The following is a 17,443-nucleotide window of genomic DNA, read 5'->3' on the forward strand; positions in this document are numbered from 1 at the left end:
GTCCTATTCTCAGTTCAGTGGTTTGCTGCTGACATTCACCTCTGTATTTGCTGTATTCTGGCTGTGTCTCTCAAGAGCGATCTACACTTCTGCACTTCTTTGCTTCATCCATCTTGTCTAATTGGGTGGCTGTATATATATGGGCCACATGTGGGGCAGGCTCTGAATGGGTGTTCCTTCAGTCTCTGTTTTAATCTTTGCCTCTCTCTTCCTGCCAAAGGGTATTCTTGTTCCCCTTTTAAAGAAGGAGGAAGCATTCACATTTTGATCATCCGTCTTGAGTTTCATTTGTTCTAGGCATCTAGGGTAATTCAGGCATTTGGGCTAATAGCCACTTATCAATGAGTGCATACCATGTATGTCTTTCTGTGATTAGGTTAGCTCACTCAGGATGATATTTTCCAGTTCCAACCATTTGCCTACAAATTTCATAAACTCGTTGTTTTTGATAGCTGAGTAATATTCCATTGTGTAGGTGTACCACATTTTCTGTATCCATTCCTCTGTTGAAGGGCATCTGGGTTCTTTCCAGCTTCTGGCTATTATAAATAAGGCTGCTATGAACATAGTGGAGCACGTGTCTTTTTTATATGTTGGGGCATCTTTTGGGTATATGCCCAAGAGAGGTATAGCTGGATCCTCAGGCAGTTTAATGTCCAATTTTCTGAGGAACCTCCAGACTGATTTCCAGAATGGTTGTACCAGTTTGCAATCCCACCAACAATGGAGGAGTGTTCTCTTTCTCCACATCCTCGCCAGCATTTGCTGTCACCTGAGTTTTTGATCTTAGCCATTCTCACTGGTGTGAGGTGAAATCTCAGGGTTGTTTTGATTTGCATTTCCCTGATGACTAAAGATGTTGAACATTTCTTTAGGTGTTTCTCAGCCATCCGGCATTCCTCAGCTGTGAATTCTTTGTTTAGCTCTGAACCCCATTTTTTTAATAGGTTATTTGTCTCCTGCAGTCTAACTTCTTGAGTTCTTTGTATATTTTGGATGTAAGGCCTCTATCTGTTGTAGGATTGGTAAAGATCTTTTCCCAATCTGTTGGTTGCCGCTTTGTCCTAACACAGTGTCCTTTGCCTTACAGAAGCTTTGCAGTTTTATGAGATCCCATTTGTCGATTCTTGATCTTAGAGCATAAGCCATTGGTGTTTTGTTCAGGAAATTTTTTCCAGTGCCCATGTGTTCCAGATGCTTCCCTAGTTTTTTCTTCTATTAGTTTGAGTGTGTCTGGTTTGATGTGGAGGTCCTTGATCCACTTGGACTTAAGCTTTGTACAGGGTGATAAGCATGGATCGATCTGCATTCTTCTACATGTTGACCTCCAGTTGAACCAGCACCATTTGCTGAAAATGCTATCTTTTTTCCATTGGATGGATTTGGCTCCTTTGTCAAAAATCAAGTGACCATAGGTGTGTGGGTTCAGTTCTGGGTCTTCAATTCTGTTCCATTGGTCTATCTGTCCAGAGACACCATTCTTAATCTACCCCCAACCATATCTAACCTCAATGGATGTCATCCCTCCAGAACAATCAGGAAATTCTCTTAGAAGAATGTTAGCAAAAGAGAGGTTTTAATGTATGAAAAATAAATCCACAAAACAATGTACAGATACCACCTCCTCTGATTTCTCAGGAAGACAGACAAATGAAGAAAAAATAAAGTTAGTATTGCTTCAAGCTTTACCCTCAAGAAGCAATGGTCCTCACACACACTGACATCTACAGTGATAAATATCTATTCAGAGAGGAGCAGCAAAGGCTAAGCTAAGACCAGATGGAAAATAGTGGGGCTGCAAACAACCACAGACTCCTCTGGGCCCAGGCTTCAGTTTGTCTCCTTTAAAGTGTCTGTTCTGCATGCCCTGGGCTCTGACACCAGCTTCTTTTCTAAATAAGTAGGTCAGGCATCTGTCACATTCTTTGTTTCCACGCACCTCCAGCCAATTTTCTAAGTAGAAACTGGAAAGGGAGACAAGTAAATGAATTGTCTGGACTATCTTTTCTGGCAGGTAACGACTGCGTGACTTTTCATTCTGATATCAGTTCTACCTCCCAGTTGGGGGTAAACATGGAGAGAAGGCTAATCTCACTCATTTGAAGCAGTTCTTGCTTCCTCCAAAAAGGTTTAATGGCATTGGGGATTTGTGACTTCCCCGAGTGGTCTTTTAAAATGACTAATTGTATGTGAAGGAAGTAAAATAGCCTATATTTTTTAGCGTATATGAGGGGACCTTTTATTTTATTAATCAGCATTCAATAGTGTCTGCATATGAGGATGAAGACAGATGAAATAAAAATGGACACATTTATTTACATCCTAACTCCTCAAACCACATAGCTGACTAAAAGGAGACCTCAAAGATCCAGAAGTCATAAATTGATACAAACTAAGTCCATGGCTCTTTGAACTGTAAGGGCAGGCATCCAGAGATGACCTTAGGGCTGGGAGAATGATATTCTAGTCCTAACCATCCATCCTCTCCCTCTGGATGACTCAGTCTCCTGTGGCTTAGAGTCACATAATTTGAGTTTGTAGGCTACATTCTCCCTCTCCAGGACCATAGACAGCACGAATAACTCCTGAGCTGAATCATTTTACTCTGGTGCCAAAAGGATATTTTGTAGCACAGAGAAGTGATCCAAAGTAAATATAATTAATGAAATCTACGAAAGGTTTGGAACCTGTGAGACAAAGCTGTTTTCTGGGCTCCATAAGTAGGCCAATTTGCTTCTTGCCCCATCTGCTCTAGTTCCTCTAGGTTGCTGTGATAAAAACACTGTGACCAAAGGCAACCGAGGGGAGGAAAGGGATTATTTAGCTTGTACTTCTGGGTCACAGTACATTTTTTGAGAGAAATCAGGGCAGGAACTCAAGCAGATCTTGAAGCCGAAACCATGGAACAACGTTGTTTGTTGGCTCCCCCATAACCTAAAGCTTAGCTAGCTTTCTTCTATAGCCAAGAATCAACTACATAGGAGACAGTGCTGTCTACAATGTGCTAAGCCCTCCTATATCAGTTAACAAAAGACAACCTTCCCCAGACTTTGGCCTGGCCTGTGGGCCAATGTGATTTGGGAAGTTCCTTGGTTTAGCCTCCCTTCTCAGGTGACACTAGACTACCAAGTTGACAGTTAAAGCTGACTAGGACACCATCCTTCTGGCATGAATTATTAAGGAAAAGTCAGAGAGAGAGAGAAACATTATTAGTTATTATTGAGAGAGAGAGAGCACACAAATGTAACAGGTCTTCATCATCCTAGTGCTAGTTTATAACTGTGAGCTACAATATGTGTGGAGCTGTGTTTCATCCATTATGTCCTGCGAACATAATCTCAACAGTTTACGCAAAACTGGGAGTAGCTAACTGGTCTACCAGCTGTCTGCTGGCGATGCCTTGACCCTTTAGCTCTGGATACCCTATGACCTCATTATAACTACTGCCCATGCAGTTTTCCCTCACTACATTTCTTTGCTCACCATTGTAACTTGGTGAAGTGAAAAGTATGATTCAAAAAGCTTACTCTACACATAATAAGTCTGAACCTTAGAAATCTAAAGATTTTGCAAAGCCACGCTGTTAATAACAGCAGAGGCCAAACACATGAAGGGCACAGAGGACAGGAGAATGGGCCCTGTGGCTGAAGCTCTCTCTCTCTCTTTCTCTCTCTCTCTCTCTCTCTCTCTCTCTCTTTCTCAATCTACATCACTCTTGTTTGTTTGTTTGTTTGTTTTATAATTTTTTTTAGATAGGTTCTTGGTCTGTAGCTCAAGATGTCCTCAAACTGGCAGTTCCCTGTTTCTTTCTTTCTTTCTTTCTTCTTTTTCTTGTAGCTTTTTATTGCTGTAAATACATTTTTTAAAATTTTATTTTTCTTGGATATATTCTGTATTTATATTTCAAATGTTATCCCCTTCCTCCCTTCTCTCATACCCCCCTCCCTCTGCTTCTATGATGATGCTCTCACTCCCACCCACCTACTCCAACCTCAACATCCTGGCATTACCCTACATTGAGGAAATGAGCCTTCACAGGACAAAGGGCTTTTCCTCCTATTGATGCTAGACAATGCCACCCTCTGCTACATATGGGGCTAGAGTCATGGCTCCCTTCATGTGTACTCATTGGTTGGTCGTTTCGTCCCTGGGAACTCTGGCGGGGTCCGATTGGTTAATATCGTTGTTCTTCCTATGGTGTTGCAAAGCCCTTCAGCTCCTTCAGTCTTTTCTCTAACTCCTCCATTGGGGTCCCCTTGTTCAGTCCAATGGTTAGCTGCAAGCACCCTCATCTGTATCAGTAGGGCTCTGGCAGAGCCTCTCAGGGGACACCCATATCTGGTTCCTGTCAGCAAGCACTTCTTGGCATCAGCAATAGTGACTGGGTTTTGTGGATGCATATGAGATGGATCCCCAGATGGGGAGTCTCTGGGTGACCTTTTTTCATCCCTTGCTCTACTCTGTCCCTGTATTTCCTGCCATGAGTGTTTTGTTCTCCCTTCTAAGAAGGAATGAAGTATCCACATTTTGGCCTTCCTTCTTCTTGTGCTTCATATGATCTATGGATCTTTCTTAGGTATTCCAAGCTTTCAGGCTAATATCCACATCTCAGTGAGTGCATACCATGGGTATCCTTTGTGACTGAGTTACCTCACTCAGGATATTTTCTAATTCCATCCACTTGTCTAAGAATTTCATGTAGTTATTTTTTTTCAGTAGCTGAGTAGTACTCATTTTGTTAATGTACCACCTTTTCTTTATCCATTTCTCTGTTGAAGGACATCTGGGTTCTTTCCAGCTTCTGGCTATTATAAATTGACTGCTGTAAACATAGTAGAGCATGTGTCCTTGTTATATGTTGGAGCATCTTTTGGGTGTATTCCCAGGAGTGGGATAGCTGGGTCCTCAGGTACTACTATGTCCAATTTTCTAAGGAACCTCCAGACTTATTTCCAGAGTGGTTGTGCCAGCTTGCACTCCCACCAACAATGGAGAAATGTTCCTATTTCTCCACATCCTTGCCAGCATCTGTGGTCACCTGAGTTTTTATCTTAACCATTCTGACTGATATGAGGTGGAATCTCAGGGTTGTTTTGATTTGCATTTCCCTGATGACTAAGAATGTTGAACATTTCTTTAGGTGCTTCTCAGTCATTAGGTATTCGTCAGTTGAGAATTCTTTGTTTAGCTCTGTAACCCATTTTAAATAGGATTATTTGATTATCTGGAGTCTAACTTCTTCAGTTCTTTGTATATATTCGATATTAGCCCTCTATCAGATGTAGGACTGGTAAAGACATTTTCCCAATCTGTTAGTTGCCATTTTGTTCTCCTGACAATGTCCTTTGCCTTACAGAAGCTTTGCAATATTATGAGGTCCCATTTATCAATTCTTGATCATAGAGCATAAGCCATTGGTGGTCTGTTTAGGATGTTTTTCCCCTGTGTCTATGTGTTCAAGGCCCTTCCCCACTTTTTCTTCTATTAGTTTGAATGTATCTGGCTTTATGTGGAGGTCCTTGATCTACTTGAACTTGAGCTTTGTACAAGGAGATAAGAATGGTTCAATTTGAATTCTTCTACATGCTGATCTCCAGTTGAACCAGCACCATTTGTTGAAACTGCTTTTTTCCATGGGATAGTTTTATCTCCTTTGTCAAAAATCAAGTGACCAAGGGGGTGTGGGTTCATTTCTGGGTCTTCAATTTTATTCTATTTATCTACCTGCCTGTCTCTGTACCAATACCATGCAGTTTTTGTTTGTTTGTTTTTTATCATGATTGCTCTGCAATGTAGCTTGAGATTAGTAGTGGTGATTCCCCCAGAAGTTCTTTTATTGTTCAGAATATTTTTCACTATCCTGGCTTTTTGCTTTTCCAAATGAATTTGCATATTGCTCTTTCTAATTCTATGAAGAATTGAGGTGGAATTTTGATGGGGATTGCATTGAATCTGTAGATCGCTTTCAGCAAGATGGCCATTTTACAATATTAATCCTGCCAATCCATGATCTTGGGACATCTTTCAATCTTCTGAGATCTTCCTCAATTTCTTTCTTCAGAGACTTTGAAATTCTGGTCATACAGATATTTCATTTGCTCGGTTAGAGTCACAACAAAGTATTTTATATTACTTGTGGCTATTGTGAAGGGTGTAATTTCCCTAATTTCTTTCTCAGCCTGTTTATCCTTTGAGTAGAGAAAGACTACTGATTTGTTTGAGTTAATTTTATACCCAGCCACTTTGCTGAAGTTGTTTATCAGGTTTAGTAGTTCTCTGGTGGAATTTTTGGGGTCCTTTAAGTATACTATCATATGATCTGCAAATAGTGATGTTTTGACTTCTTCCATTCCAATTTGTATCCCTTCGAACTCTTTTTGTTATCTAATTCCTCTGGTTAGGACTTCAAGTACTTTATTGAATAGGTAGGGAGTGAGTGGGCAGCCTTGTTTAGTCTCTGATTTTGGTGGGATTGTTTCAAGTTTCTCTTCAAGTTTGATGTTGGCTACTGGCTTGCTGTATATTGCTTTTACTATGTTTAGCTATTGGGCTTGAATTCCTGATCTTTCCAAGACTTTTAACATGAAGGGGTGTTGAATTTTGTCAACATCTAACAAAATGAGCATGTGTTTTTTTTCCCTTGAGTTTGTTTATATAGTGGATTACGTAGAAACAGGAAATTCAAATAATTATCAGGTCCTATTTTAAAAGCTTATACTCAACAAAACTGGAAAATTTTCTGGAGAAAATGGACAATTTTCTAGACAGTTACCAGGTACCAAAGTTAAATAAGATCAGATAAATCATCTAAACAGTACCATATCCCCTAAAGAAATAGAACCCCTAATAGAAATAGAAACAAGTCTCCCAACCCCCCCCCAAAAAAAGCCCAGGACCAGATTGGTTTACTGCAGAATTCTATCAGATCTTCAAAGAATACCTAATACCAATATTCTTCAAACTATTCCACAAAACAGAAACAGAAGGAATACTACACAATTCATTCTTTGAAGCTACAATTATGCTTATACCCAAACCATACAAGCACCCTACAAAGAAAGAGAACTTCAAACCCATTTCCCTTATGAATATTGATGCAAAAATTACCCAATAAAATTCTCACAAACTGAATCCAAGAACACATCAAAATGATCATTCACCATGATCAAGTAGGCTTCATCCCAGGGATGCAGGGATGGTTCAATATATGGAAATCCATCAGCATAATCCAGTCCCTTGTTCCTACATCACATGTGCTGGGATGACCCACTCCTTTCTCAGCTTCGGAGCTCATTTTCTTATGTCAGATTCTCCAGAGTGCTGTTAACAAATTCAATATTTACAGTATCTTCCCTTTCTTACTCAAAAATTAATAGTCTATATTCTTGGTGGATACTAAGTCAGGTGTTTCACAACATAAATTTTTAAAGATTTTGCTTTATGATTTTTAATGGTCTAGGTGTATATGTCTGCAGATGATTGGAGAGGCCAGAAGTGTCAGATGCCCTGGACCTACGGAATTAAACTCAGGTCCCCTGCAAAATCAAAAAGTGCTCTTGACTGCTGGTCATCTCTTCAGACTCTACAACATCAAGTTTTGCTCCATTTTTTTTTTCTCATGAGGAACTGAGACTCAAAGAATATCATCAGTGACCCAGTCCCACAGCTGGAGAAGAGCCAAGGTAGGGAACTGGCATCAACAAATACTACATGTTCTTTCTCAGTCTTTCCTTCACTTCTGTTCCTTCTTCCTTTAAACTTCAAACCAACACATTTTACCAGGAAGGAGACTTAGGTTTTCTTAGGTGTGTTTCTTTCAGTGGCCCCGAGCTCCATGTTCAGAGTGCCTCTCCTGCTTTCCCCACCAGAAAAATGACTCTTGATCAGTACCTCACCCCTCTGTAGAAGATCATCACCATCCTCTCAGAATGTCCTACAGGATCCCAAGGAACTCACGTGTTTTCTGAGCATAGGAAGTAAGGACTATGCTGAGAGCGCCAAGGGGTTACAGAGATTTTCCGTGAGAGTTGCCATGTCAAACATGCTCTTGTTTTCCTTCCAAGTGCACTTGTCAGACTCCGTGTTCCTGCTGCGAGTTTAGGAACTCTGCTTCTCCTGCTACATTCTGACTTCTCCCAGACACCATGTTTGTATAACTGGAGCAATGGTAATCAATCAGTAGCAGTAGGAAAGCACATTCCTAAACTCCAAAAGACAAACAGCTCAATTTTCTGGATCATGAGTGATCACTGGAACAAGGCACATGGAGAAAAAGAAAACCAAACTTCTTTTAGGAAATGCAGTCTATAAGAATAAACGCAAGGGTCTCAGATTGATTCCGAGTCTTGGAAAAGCAAATCCCAGAGCCCCACACTTTTCTTCATTTTAAATCCATCCTAAGCTCATCTATTTGCAGTTACCCCATGGGGATGGGTATATGAACTGAGTCTTGGCTGTGTGGTAGGCTGTATGCTAACTAGAGATACAGACATAAGAAACTCTAAGTCTCTGCTCTCTGGGACTCTGGTTTTTGTTGAGATCCATGTGCAGGCGGAGTACCAAAGGAGGGGACAAGTGACATGCTGAAGCTCACAGTGTGGGAATTGATTGGAGAGAAGGAAGCCTCCCCGTGACTCAAAAACCCCATCCCCACCCCTATGTAGTTAGTCCAGCAAGTGAATTTCAATGTTTCCAGTGTCACCCTGTCACTGCTATTTACTTTCTACCTCAGAGCTGGTGGTGTAGGGCACACAGCCCCATTCCCTCTCCTTACCCCCAGTCTTATCCTCTCCCCTTTTGCTTGCCTTCTTCATCCATTCTTTAAAGACACAGCTACAAGTTTACTTACTTATGGAGAATGTATATTCTAACCACACCTCCTTCAAAGATGGACTCTCTTTTCTCAATGGTATCTCTCTAAAATAAAACTGGTAGTAAGAATAAAATTTTTGTTTTATGGTATTTTACCTAGTGCTTTCTGCCTACCATCGCAATAGCTTCTAGGAACAAGTAGGTGGTATCAGCAATCCTTTTTGAAACTGAGAGGAGAGGTTTAATAACTCCCCAAGGCCAGTGTTTCTTTAACTGTCTAGACTGTGACCCCAATGTCTTACTTGATTGCATATTCCAAAGAAATGGGTCAGAACTGTGACTGGGGTAAATTACACATTTAAAGTGTATTTTTTTTAGTGAGTCAATCAAAGGAAACCAGGCACAAGTGCCACTCAACTGATTGTGTAAGGTAGGGAAAAGCAGATGTGAATTTGAAGAAATTAAGAGAGTAAGTAATCTTTCTGTGTGAATTCCATAAGCAGAAAAGAGTTGGGATCTGTGTATGTCATGATTCCTAGTCCAGGGTTGCTTTAATACCAGGCTTCACCCTGCCAAAGCAGATCTCTGAGGCCTTTCCCTTGACCTCCCACACAGGTTGGTCCATGACATTGCTCTTAGTCATCAATTCCAAAAGTCAACTTGAGTTCACAACTGCTCTAGCTACCATGTCCCATGACCAGGACACTGTGTCCGACCCACAGGACACTTACTTAATGCTGTTGTCACTGACCGCCAATACTCCACAGTCACATCTTGCTCCCAATTCCAGGGTTTCTCAAAACAACACGGGAAGCAAAGTATTTCTGTGGTTCAGGCATCTGGTCCACACCTCTGGACTTGTTCCAAGTTCCTACCAAGTAAGACAAGTTAGGTTCCCTTGAGATGAAATTAGCGTATCATTGAGCAGATTCTGTCAAATTGTTATTTTTAAGGATGAGGTAAGATATGGCGGGATGAAAGGTATTAATTGTGGCTATTTTGCTACTGAGACAATCGGCATTGTTAACTAAATTTATTTGACAACTTCCTAAAAGTTATTCGTGAAATTCAAAGCAATTTTACTAAACGATTTAAAAATATACCTAGAGTATAAAAGTATTTTATTGTTCAGGAGTAAAGTTGTGCTAATCATTCTCAGAGATCAGCATAACATCTAGCAGATTCTGTTGTCATTTTAATTGTAATGAAGAGGATTTGTGGAGGGAAAGGATTTCTTGCTGTTGTGGCTAGGAAATGGTTGCAAAGTGAAGGACAGACTACAAGAGCCAATGCTCCCTCGGCAGGCAGGCAGACCTGTGGCCTTCCTACTGGGCTTGAGTATCCTGGAGCAGATAGGGTGTGTCACAAATGACAGACACACTCCTGTATATGTAAACTAACATTCCTCTCCCTACTTTCAAAATAAAAAAAAAATAACATTTCTGTGGCCTGATGTGGGGATTTTTCTAGATATCCCTATTAGTCCTCCAGTAGACACGAGATTCCTGTAAATCAATTATGGCTGACGGCATCAAATCCCACAGATCGAAGGTCTAGTCCCACTACCATCCCAACCTCAGTTGCTTCTGTGAGCAGTCATGCCCACCACGAGTGAGCAAGCTTTAGGTCACATTTCCTTCTGACCCTTCCTTCGGTTTGGCTTATTTGCTAGGTTGGCTCAGGGAACTGAGGCTAGCACAATTACTGATTTACGACAGAGGATACTACAAAGAATCCCACAGTCATCTAGACAAGAGGGAAGAGGGTAAGATATGGGGGTGGGACAGAGAGCCATACCCAGGTCAAGTTCAGCACTCCCTCGGCACGCCCACATATGTTCAGTGAGTTCATGCTTCTGAAATATGATGAACTTAAATGTGAAAGGGTTAGACTCACTAGTAAAGGACAAAGTGATATTCAATACGCTCAAGATGAAGGATGTGATCCGAAGATGTGCTATACACGTGCTATCCGTCTTGCAGAAGACAGTCACTGGAGAAGGATAGTCAGCTCAGAAGAAAAGATAGTGCTCAATAAAAACCTCTGCGCCTGTACTCATGCAAATACCCCTAGTTAAACACATGAAAACACTTGAAAGTAAAAGGAGTACTTTCTAGAAAGAAGGGGTTCAGTGGGAAGGATAAGGGAGGGTGGTAAATATAATCAAAATACATTGTATGCATGTACAAAAGTTTCAAGGAAAAATTTTTGTTATATTGTCTTTTTTTTCGGAGCTGAGGACCGAACTCAGGGCCTTGCGCTTGCTAGGCAAGCGCTCTACCACTGAGCTAAATCCCCAACCCCCAGAAAAATTTTTAAAAATTTAGAAACAAATGCAAGAGAGGAATTGTACAATATACAGTTAAGGAAATTAAATAAGCATTCTCCAGAAGTCTCTAATCATCATGTCTGATGCAGGAGCTTGACATCCATCGAGGAGACATTTGGGGAAGGAAAGCAGATGTGAAATAAGAAAGAAAAAGAGCAAGCTACCACCCAAGTTGGAGGAAGGGGAAGGACTGAAGCTGATGTCGGTTCTTCTGGTTTCTCTCTGTGATGGGAGAGTGGGAGGAGGTAGAGGAGGGCAGGGAACTGCAGGTCCAGAAGCCGCCTCGAGCCCCAGGGATGAAAGCCGCAGATAAATGAACGGCTGGAGCTTCATTTTCGCCTCTTATCTCTCACAAGTATCTTTTCTTGTGCTCTGCTCTCTAACTGGTGACCCACCATGAGAGGAATTTGGAGATTCAAAGTTCACTTTGGTCAAGCTGACACATTACAAAGCTACTTTAGTACGTAGTAACTCCGTAAGAGACTTCGGAGTGGCTTTCAAAAATACTTCTACTATTTTATCACCAGTGGTGTATGCAGGAATGAGTTGCCCCAAATTCTCACCGAGGATCACTTTAGTCATTTGAATGCATATGTTGTGGTTTTTATTGTGACTTAGCAGATTGCTAATAAAGATAAACCCACTTATTTAGTGTGTGTGCGTCTGTCTGTCTGTCTGTCTGTTGCGTGCATGCACAAATGCATTCACCAGCTCATGCAGGAATGCCATGGTGCCCTTGTGGTGGTGATCCTATAACTTTCTGGCGTCTGCTCTCTCCTTCCATTATGTGGGTATCAGGGACTCAGCTCAAGTTGTGCCCCTGGGCAGCAAAGTACCTGTTGTAATAATAATTCATCTCAACCAGGGTTTCTACTCTGCCTTTGGTCATTCAGTTCCCAGATAAAAGACGCACACTTTTATATTTATAATAAGCCTTTAAAGCACTGGAGCTGGGCAGATGTCTACCCACTGTTCTATTATGTCTACTTCCCTATCAATAACCCCGAGTTATAACGTGCTGTGTTCCATCTGGGCTGCTCTTAACTCCAATTGGCCAGCCCTCGTGGCTATTTTGTCATGACTCAGTTATCCCCTGATGTCTTCTCTCTCTACCTTCTTCTCTCCTTCTTCCTCCTGGTCTCTCCTCAGACTCGAAGCCCTGGAACTGAAACCCCACCTGTCTCTCTTCTGTCCAGCTGTAGACTATAGGCTGTAGGCATCTTTATTTAACCAATAGTTTTAAATTAAGGAACAAGATTTGAACAACAAAAGCTTATAAAAGTGAGTATTCACTCATAGGCCTAGACCTTCAGGTACAGGATTTAGCATTAAGATACATAGCAACAGGGTTGGGGATTTAGCTCAGAGGTAGAGCGCTTGCCTAGCAAGCACAAGGCCCTGGGTTCGGTCCCCAGCTCCAAAAAAAAAAGATACATAGCAACAGACCTAATCTCAATAATTCCCTTTTTTGTCCAATAAAAAAAAATAATCTAAAATACAGTCAAACACTATGAGATAGACACAGTAGAATTGATTTTTGTAAATGCCCCTTTCCTCCTTTTTGTTTTTTATGGACTGTTGACTGTTTGAGGCAAGATCTCAATAGATAGCCTTGCCTCATTTTGAACTTACTCTGTAGCCCAGGCTAGCCTCAAACTCTCACTACTCCTACGTCTGCTTCCTCCGAAGTGCTAGAATTATAGACATACATCACCATGCCCCTTGTCATTTGTAAAATAAAGAAAATACTTTAAAATTTCAGTTTGTTCAAAGATTTCATAAAGATGGAGGGATGATTTTTTTCAAATGTTTCTGACAGACACATTCTTCCTCTTAATTTACTAATGAAATATGCTGATTTCGTGTTGTTAAATCACTTCATATTTTGAAATAAATGTATCTGGAATGTGATGTTAATTTTTCTCTTGTGAAGTTTATTTTGTAAGCAATTATTTTGGCATTTTTACTTTTGTTCACATGTATAATATTTGCTTTAATTTTTCACCGTTGTATATTCTTGGAGCAATTTTGGTGTCAAAATTATGATACCTGTAAAGTATGCTTAGAAATGCTCTCAATTTATGAGTATTCAGGAAGAAATTATGTGTGATAGGAATCATTTGCTCCTTTAACAATTGATAGAATTCACTATAGGAAACTACCCGAGTGACTCAGTTTGGTCAGTGGCTTTGGAGCTCCTTACAGTTTTAATTGCTTATGAGCTAGCCTTTTGTGTTTTGTGTTAGGAATTATGTATGTTCTGGATCACAATTACATGGTGATTTACAATGTTTCTTATCACATGTCAGTATCTTCTGTTTGTAGTTGTCATAAGCACATACACATTTTTCCTGAAGTCACTGGGTTATGCCCTCTTCTGGTCTTCAGTCATGCACGAATTGGGTCTCTTTTCATTTGCCTTTAAAAGAGACCAATTTGTTGGCTTTGCTGCTTGTCATTATGGCTTCGTTATTCTCTTCCATTGGTGTTTGCTGCAGCTTAATGACTATTTTCTTGTTATGGTCTATCTGTTCTCTCTTTTGTAACAGCTGAAGTTGGATGCCAATCTCACTATTTTTAGCTTCCTTCATTTTTTTTAAACTGTAGCTTTCTAAATGATGCATCTGCAAAGTACTTCTTTAATGGCATTATGCAAATTCTGTTAATAATAATTGCATTGCTATTTAATCTAAGTAGACTTGCTTTTCATTATAATTTCCCTTGGCCTGGCAGTGTGCGACCCACTTCCCCCATGTGCTTCTCTCTTCATTCCTCTTCTTTTTTGTCCACTCTTAGCTATATTGTTTAATTATATGTCACCTTTACAAAATGTAGTTATGGGAATTTGTTGACATTTATTTTTATATTATAACACAGTGGTTCTCAACCTTACAGTCCTCCGTGTTGTGGTGACCCCCAACTATTTTTGTTGCTACTTCATAACTCTAATTTTGCTACTCTTATGAATTGTGATGTAAATATTGATATGTGAGCTCGGTGAAAAGATCCTTTGACTCCAAATGGGTCAGGACTAACAGATTGGGAATCACTGTTCCACATATGGCAATTCTTTGTAGATTTTATAAGATAGCTTAGAAAGAAAAGTTATTGTCCAATATGGATTTGGTTTTGAGAAATAGGGAAGTGTTTTTAGGGTTTTTAGATAGGGAAGTCTAGGCTCCTAAATCACATATGCCTTCCTCAGATTATTGCGTGACAAACTGATCACCGAGAGAAAAGACAGCCATCCATGGAGGAACTTAAATAGACCACTGACAGAGAATAACTATATAATGTGGGTAAAATCAAAATAGTGAATGAACCAATCAAACTGCATCACAGAGGGTGATGGGAAAAGAGACACTCGAAGGGGGCGGGGTGTGGATGCCCACATCCATCCATTGCACCTCCCACTCAGAGAGTGGGGGGATTCCTGTTAATAGCATCCAGTCGGAAGAGGATACCTAAAATTGCTCCTATCTAAAGGAAATGCAGAGACAAAAATGGGGCAGAGACTGAAGGAAAGGCCATCCAGTGACCAGCCTAACTTGGGATTCATCATCCCATGGGCGGGCACCAAACCCTGACACTATTACTGGTGCCATGTTGTGCTTGCAGACAGGAACCTAGCATGGCTGTCCTCTGCGAGATTCTACCAGCAGCTGGCTGAGACAGATGCAGATACTTACAGCCAACCATTGGACTGAGGTTTGGGACTCTTATCAAAGAGTTAGGGGAAGGATAGAAGGAGCTGAAGCGGATGGCAACCCCTTACGAATTACAGTAGTATCAACTAACAGACCCCTCAGAGCTCCTAGACGCTAAGTCACCAAAGAGTATACATGGGCTGGTCTGTGGCCCCTGGCACATATGTAGCAGAGGACTGCCTTGGCTGGCCTCAGTGGGAGAGGATGAGCCTAATCTTATAGAGACTTGATGTCCCATAAGAGAAGGGGGATGCTGGGGATGGGGCGAGGTGGGGGTGAGTGGGTACATAAGGGTTTTGGGGTGGGAGAGCACCCTCTCAGAGGCAAAGGGGAAGTAGGAAGGGGTGAAGAACTCTGCGAGGGGGAACAGGGAATGGGGACAAATTTGGAATGTAAATAAATAAAATAGTATAATAATAATAATAATAATAATAATAATAATAATAATAATAATAATAGAAAAGGAGGCTAGATTGCCTAGAATTTCACAGCCTGACCACTAAACTGAAAAATGAAATTAAAGACAGACAGAATTGGATAAGCCAGTAACACCACCAAACGGGAAGGAAACAGCAGAGAAATAAACCCCAAAATTCTGACTATGATTTTCCAGGGGTTGGTGATGGGCTCCTGGAATGGGAGTAAGGAACCCAGAGCAATGCACTTAGAATCCGCTAAGGGTAAAGAGCTTATAAAACAAAATGATGTCATAATTAAGCTGTTTTCTAAGTTAAGACAATGACATAATTTTCCAATGATTTTTATATACTCCAATGTCTTCCTCTGCTATTAAAACTGACTCACTTGGCATGTGTCTTCACATAAGGTCCAGGCTAAATTCTATTTTACCATATGTCTCTCCTTTTCTCTCCAAACTACTTACTTAATAATTGGGCTTTTTTTTCTGGCTGATTTGATCCTGTTGAAAGCAAAATTGGTGTCTTGAAATAAATATAACTCAAGTCAGTCAGACATCTTGTTCTTCACCTCAGTGTACCTCTCACTCCCCTTCAGCGTCCCTATTGAGCTGTTTCCCTTGAGTTACCTTGGCCAAAGCCCAAATCTACCCTCACTCTCTTTTCTCTGCACGCTCACTCCTTCCCTCTGCAAATATTATATCACTTTCAAATTTCAAATTTGATCCATCTATTTTTTAACCCCTGCAGCTACCTCTGTCCAAACAATCACCGTGTTCCTTTGAGAGAAAGAAAGGGTGAGGATTTGGGTGGGTGAGGAAGCATGGAGAATGTGGGAGGCATCAGGAGAGGGGAAAACATAATCAAAATATAGTACATGAAAAAAAAACTCTTTCCAACAGAAAACATTAAAATTATCTGTTTAAAAGTTATGTTCTAAACTGGAGAGATGGCTCAGGGGTCAAGAGCACTGGTTGCTCGTCCTGAGGTCCTGAGTTCAATTCCCAGCCACCACATGGGGGCTCACGACCATCTGTAATGGGATCCGATGTGCTCTTCTGGTGTGTCTGAACACAGCTACAGTGTACTCACATGCATAAAATTAAATTAAATTAAAAAAATAAACCAGACTGTTGAAATGGACCCTATCACTTAGACATTCTTCAAAAATAAAAGTTCCTCTGAGCTGAGACAACCTCTTCCTGATCCCAGTGCTCCATCACCCATACAGCCTTCACACTGCAGCCTAAGTGATCTAAAACAGATATACACATGTCACATATGTACTCACACACATTACACACACGCACACCACATGCATATATATTCACATACCACATGCATACATACTCACATACCACACACATACAAGCATATAAGCATGCACACACACATATCCGTACACACACAACCCCCCACATATGTATATATACACACATATAACACACACATACATATATGCACACACATGCACACATACATATCTCCTACATGCACACATACCATATATATATATAAACACACAACACATACATACATGCACATATATCCCACATGCATAAACATACCTACACACACATACAACACATAACATATACACACAAGCATATGCATACTCTGTGTTAAATACCTGATTAAAACCTTTTAAAGAATAAACTAGCTTAGAGCTTCCTGATACCTTCTCGCCATGCTTAGAATTAAACCAAAGCATTTGCCATGACCCGCAAGCTTAAGATCTCAGCTCCCGCAGGTCCATCCTTGTATACTGTCCCTCTGGTAAGCATCCCACACATTCTTTTCTCCAAGCTTCTGTGTCTGCTATTCTTTCACTTCCTTTTTTCTTTTTTCTCCTGCCAGATGTTCACATGGCTCATATCCTCAGTTCTGGTTTTTTACTATTCCCTTTTCAGATACTGTTATTAATAACATATGTTAATATATTGCTCATCTCACATAGTTGCATCTGATATCCAAGGATGTTATAAAGTATGATATTGACTATTCTGCTTAAATACAAATATACTGTCTTTGACATTCTCCGTTGCATCTTGTGGTAAATCCATCCAACAACTGTGTGTCTTGCTCATGATGAAGCCTTGCTTTCCTCCAGTCGTGGCAAGACCTTCTTAGTTGCGTGTCCTTCTCAATAATCTCCATCGTGAACATTTTAATATTCCTGA

The sequence above is a fragment of the Rattus rattus genome, chromosome 10 (assembly GCF_011064425.1).
Source record: "Rattus rattus isolate New Zealand chromosome 10, Rrattus_CSIRO_v1, whole genome shotgun sequence".
Classification (NCBI taxonomy): domain Eukaryota; kingdom Metazoa; phylum Chordata; class Mammalia; order Rodentia; family Muridae; genus Rattus; species Rattus rattus.